At 42.2% G+C, this 6,060-nt stretch overlaps 1 long non-coding RNA gene across 2 annotated transcripts; it reads left to right on the forward strand.

Annotated features, from left to right (window-relative positions):
* The first annotated feature begins 524 nt into the window (after nucleotides 1-524).
* On the forward strand, nucleotides 525-4,802 carry LOC123401587. 2 transcript variants are annotated; one of them, XR_006611128.1, is made up of 7 exons: nucleotides 525-1,037; nucleotides 1,124-1,202; nucleotides 1,281-1,345; nucleotides 2,224-2,279; nucleotides 2,766-2,852; nucleotides 2,960-3,044; nucleotides 4,531-4,802. It is a non-coding gene; the product is annotated as an uncharacterized LOC123401587 (long non-coding RNA). The 2 variants fall into 2 exon arrangements; XR_006611127.1 differs by having other exon boundaries at nucleotides 526-1,037; nucleotides 2,224-2,266.
* Nucleotides 4,803-6,060: the final 1,258 nt, after the last annotated feature.

Here is a 6,060-nt window from a genome sequence, read left to right on the forward strand (position 1 = left end):
CCTCCCCACTCGAGAGATGAGCGTCAATTTTGGTCTTTTCCAATTCTACCTCCCTTGGACAACACAAATCTAGGGCGCACAATGAGCTTTCGAGGTTACGAGAGATTAAAGAGCGATAAAAAAATCGAGGGCAAACTCCGGCCGCCACTCAATCAACATACTCCAACTGCCGCTACCTTCCCTCGCCACGGTCATCTCAAATATGCCCCCTGTGCATCCACCACTCTCAAATTGCTTCTTTGACGCGCGTTTCACGTCTCTGGCTGTTTGTTTAGGACATATGCCATGGTCTCACTAAAAAATACTGTTAATCCATGATAGATTAATGATGAAATTATTGGAAGGCATCATATATTAGTCAAAATATGTGAACGTTTCATAATTTCAATCACAACGAACTGCTCTCATAGGAAGCTGAAATAGGGCCCACTGGCAGCCACCAACGGGCAAAAAAATAAAGTCCAAAACTAGCTGATGCAATGCGCGGAGAAGGAAAATTTTGTGTAACATACGCGGGGAGACCAAATTTTTAGTGCCAGCCCATAATTCCACAAGCCCACACCCGGGTGCCTCTATGCCGAAACCCTAGCAAGTTACTGCAGCCGCCTCCATCTCTCCCAATCACCCCGTCCAATCCCAATCCACATGTTCCAGCCACCATCGTCCCCACTTCGGCGCCTTCTAATGCCACCTCGACGCCGGTGAGGCATCCGTCCTGGCGCGCACCCAAACGGGGTGGCGGCAGACCTACCTCGATGGTGTGGTTTGCATACGGTCATCAACAGAGGCGAGGAGACGCGGATCCAGAAGGCAGGCCATGGCGGCGGCTAGATCCGTGACGGGACAGGATCTGCATCTAGAGACCCATAACATGGAGGGAGGAGACCCACGCCATGGAGTTGTTCGTCAAGGAGCTCCTATGAGAGCAGTTTGCGGTCGGAGGGCCCGGTGGGCCGGCGATGGATGCCGGCGACGGACGTCTCCTCTCCACGGATCTGTGATGGAGCGTGTGCTTATTTTCCTCTCCACGGATCAAGGTGCCTCCTCACTCCCATCCCTCCTCTCCCTAGGATTCATTTCGTTCTCCTCACGCCATGTTCCTCTTTTCATGTTCGTGCTGCAGGCATATCCATTGGATCCATGCGGTGTTGGAGGAGATGATGCGGCTCGTGTACCTCCCCTTCTTTGCGTATGTGTAGCAGGTAAGCCACCACTGGCTCTCCCCTCTCCTCTCATTTGTTCTTTCTCTCTCTGACCCGTGTCTCATCTTGTCTTTGTAGGTGCAATAGCTAGAGCGGCCAGAGGAGGTGGAGGAGCTGGCCAGCACCCATCGCCTGAACATAAGGTCAGCTTCCCCTCTCCCCCATGGCCCGATCTGGCCGCTCTAGCTATTGCAAACTCATCTTCTTCTTTTCCTTCCCCTTGTCTATCCATGCAATGACGAGGCACTGCACACAGCAGCAAAAAATAGTAAATTATCATCACCACTTAATGTGCCGTGCATGTTACGGCTGTCATGATAATCCTTGTGTCTTGTAGCATATATAGTAGTATAGGTCGGTTTAGATTTTCTTAGCTTATAAGGCATAAGCCTGCTATAAGAAAGTAAGCTTGCTGTAGCATTTGAGATGAGTCAATAAAGATTCATACTACTAGCTCTTGTGTTTGTGTGAGTGAAAAAACAGGAAAGGAAGGAAGGACGGTGTGTGTGTGTGCATCACATCCTTCAAAAAAAGAATCCTGGTCAGAGCTAGCAGCTAGCTCTAACAGAGAAAAGCAGCGGTCAACATTTTAATACTGCTAGAACTGAATTTGCAAGATGCTATAACCGGTGACTGAACAAGAACTTGCATTGGTAGGCATGAAATTTCTGCTCCGAACATAGGAAGTTGTAGCAAGCATTCTTCTACTTATGCAAAGATTAAAATCCTCAGACATATTTCTGCTCCGAACTAAGTTTACCATCTGCTTGGACTGCATTGGCAGACATGAGATTTTTATATCAGGAACAAATGTTAGATGTACCTATATTTGCATAGTTAAATTCGATGTTCCTCGCATAACACATGTGCTCGTCTTCTTGACGTCATCGGTTACATCAACAAAAAAAATTGTCAGTGCATATGTAATTCTGTTGTTTTAATTATAAACTATCATGTATCCATGGCTATGTTTGTTTTGTGTTTTAAATGTGTAATAAACATTATTTTGTTTTACTACTAGGCCAAACGACTTCCATGATATTCCAGAATACTTTGTTCTTGAGGTAATGCTCTGAGGTAGGAACTGTATTTGTGATTAACCGTAGCAACACAATCCATTGTATAGCATCATTACCAAGATTTCTTATATATTCATCTGTAGTTTGTTAAATGCAGTTTCAATATTTTTTTTGACAATATTAGAGGAGTTGGGCTTACAGTCATACATGAGAATAAACATAATAGCAAGATACACTTCCTCTTGTGTCATTATTAAACAGAATAGCAAGCTTAACTGTCAATATTGTTACTTGTATTTTACTACAGAAAAAACTCAATGAGTGTTCGAAGGACTTCTGGATCATGAAATTTCAACGAAAAATATAAAATAGAAAAAAGGCTGGTGGGGGGATTTCTAATCTCATTGCTTTATCCATACGAATGTTGTTGATGTCATTTGAATTGGATGGATGTTGATTAAGTTAGTAAATCAATGATCATGGTCATGCTGTCTCAAGCCATTGTTGTTGCACTGACTTTTTTTCTTTGTGCTTCTTCGGTTAGGAAATTCCTCATGCAGTAGCTCTTGTTAGATCATCAGATAAGAGCAGCCCGAGACAAGCTGTTGAATTTATTCTTCAGCTTCTAAAGGTTTGCATTTTATCAATTTATAACATATAGCCCTATGCCTACATGTTGATGTAATAACAATTATAATCATTTGCACTTCTCTTTGTTCTGTCCCATTTTCACTATAGTGATAACAACGGAAATGTATACTCTGATGGCTACTAGCTAGCTGCAATGGTCCAGGCAATAGGCAAAGTAGAATTTGGCCAGCAGGTTTGTATGAATGCACATTGATTACATACAGTATGCCATGTATTTTTCTTTTGGATACCTGTTCTGGATTATTAGCTATTCAGTAACTGCATGATCAGGCTATGATCTGTGCTCACATTTGTTAGGAGTACTTGCTAGATGAGGAAAAAAGAACATTTACCAGTTAAGAAAGTATGGGCACTATATATAGCTGAACTATTATGCTTTTTCCTGTGAGACCATATTGATGGTCATGCCAACATTTACCAGTTAAGAAAGTATGGGCACTGGGCCGGGCTTACAAATTGGTCTATCCTAATTCCTTTTTTCTTTGTCCACAATGGCTAAGCCTTGGAGATAAAGTGAGCCACAAACATAGCCGTGTATTTCTCTCAGTGCATGTGTAATTCTGTATGCAAATGGCATCATAGATTTTGTCATTCTCTTGATAGCTTCTTTTATATCGCAGTAACACAAGCACATTGCATTTGTGGTATAGTTTTCAGTTATGTGTACCATTTTAATGTACTCAACATCCCCACGCGATGATTATAAGTCGTATATTTTTACCGTGATCCACCGGCAGATGTCCGGGCAATATAAGTAATTTTTCGAAAGTAATCTTGAATAGATGACTATGAGCTTATCTCATTCTGTTAATGGTCTATTGATTTCCATAAAACCTACATGTGCATTCACACATGTTTGTGGGGAACTCGTGTTCTTCCTGCAGAGTTACATTCATAGCGTGTTAAGAATAGATTATGAATGTAGAGGTGCACTCCTTCACTTTGGAGCATGTGTACTTATTGAGGTCACAACAATTCATACGCAGTCTAGCTACTGGTTAGATTCTTATAAAATCTGTTCATTTCTCTCAGTGCATCTGTATACAAATTACGTAATAGACTTTCTCACTCGCTCGATAGCTTCACAAGACCATTAAAGTTGTGGTATAGTTGTGGATTTATCTATACAATTTTAATCTGCTAAGCAATGACCGGATGATAATTATAAGACCTCTACTTTTATCATGTATCTTCTTCCAAATGTCCTACCTATCCATTGTATATTTCTTCTTTCAATGCAATTCTGCTTCTCTTGAAATATTAATTAATGAACACTTGTTACTTTTTGTGCATGGAGAAGTGTGAAGCCAGCAAGAATGTAGAAACTAGCTCATATGTTCAAAACACTGAAAACAAGAATATATAAATTAGATTCATATTCCTAACAATTATAAGATCACAAACACAGGATTTTTTTGTTTCATATACCTAATAATTACAAGAGCCAAAATAGATGGGCGCTGCGCGTCGCAGCGATCTACGATCTAGTAGTCTCCTGTAGATTCTTTTTTCTTTTCACAAGCGTAGAAGGAAAGACTAATGGGGTAGACGTCTCCTGCTTCATCCTATGGCTATAGAACAGTTACATATTAGTTGGACGGTTGGAATATTTTTACTTTCTAGGTTTAACTAGGAGTTGCATCATCTTCTTCTTGCAGGCGACAATGGCAAGAGCATATTGAGCAGAGGAAGACGATGAGGAGAAACTTGTGGTTCTTATCCTATCTTTGTGGAACTCTCTTTATGTGTGATTGTGCACTTGTTGGGTCCTTTTTCTGTGCCCTTGCACTTGTAGAAGTATTCTGTTGTGCACATGTAAAATTATTTTGATGTGCCTTTTTTAGGCGTTGAACTTTAATGCGTGGAGTCGTTGGATGATGTATTGTATTTGATGTGATATGCTACTGAAATGAAATATACATTTTATTTACAATCTTTTATTCTGTTGTACTTATTTTTAATGGGCTTATCTTGAGATATGCATGCTTCTAGCAAAAAAATGCTTTAACCCAAACAAATAAGACATTTTCAATAATAAAATAGGTATTGGCCAGGCCCATGTAGGCTAGATTGGTGGACATGGATCTAAAATTTATGATAATTCCATTTGGTCACTAGCAATGCCATGTCAGCTTGGCCACGCCAGATCCTACGTGGCTCACACAAATGGGTAATGACCAAACCAACATTTTGGTCGATAGAGACCTACGACCAAAATTTTAGGAAGGTCGTGTTTGTTCATTCTTGATGGCCAACTGTTGACGTTGTAAATTTGGTCAAAAAAGGTCAATAAACGACAACAATGACGAATCAATGACCAATATAGGGAGTCATAATTGACCTTATTTCTTGTAGTGGGTTCAACCGATAAGATCTTCGTAGAATACGTAGGTTCCAATATGGGAATCCAGATCCCGCTATTGGATATTGACCAAAGCATGTCTCGGTCATGTCTACATAGTTCTCGAACCCGTAGGGTTTGTACACTTAAGGTTCAGTGACTATTCGGTATAGCTGAATTATTGATGTTGGAAGCGAAGGTTTTTCGGAGTCTCAGATAAGATCTCGGACGTCACGAGGGTTTCCGGAATGGATCGGAGACAAAGATTGATATATAGAAAGTATCCATTTGGCTTCCGAGAGGTTTTCTCGCATTACCGGTTAAGTATCGGGAGTTACGAATGGGTTCCGAAGTTCCATCGGGAGGGGCCACCCACCCGGGGGAGAACCAAAGAGGACCAAAGATGGTGCATCATCCCTTAGTGGGCTGGTTACCATCCCAAGAAGGGCCACTTCTGTCGAAGGAGAAAAGGAAAGAAGAGGTGGGCAAACCGAATTGGGGAAGGAGGACTCCACCTTCCAAGTTGTGTTGGAGGAGGACTCCTCCCTCTCCTCTTGCGCTGGCCGAACCCTAGGAATTTTTCCCTCGGACGCCACCCCTCCCTCCCACCTATATATAGTGGAGGTGAGAGAGGCTTTTGGCACCTCAAGGCATAGTGCAGCCCTCTCTCCCTCCACCACTTTGTGACACCCCGTAGCTAGTTCGGTACGGCCCGACGAAGCCCTACCGGAGTAGCTACTTCTTTGTCTCTCTTGCTGGATCAAGAAGGCGGAGATCTTCATCGAGCTGCATGTGTGCCGAACGCGGAGGTGCCGTCTGTTTGGTACTAGATCGGGACGAAGTTTGT

This window comes from Hordeum vulgare, chromosome 6H (genome assembly GCF_904849725.1).
Source record: "Hordeum vulgare subsp. vulgare chromosome 6H, MorexV3_pseudomolecules_assembly, whole genome shotgun sequence".
Lineage (NCBI taxonomy): Eukaryota > Viridiplantae > Streptophyta > Magnoliopsida > Poales > Poaceae > Hordeum > Hordeum vulgare.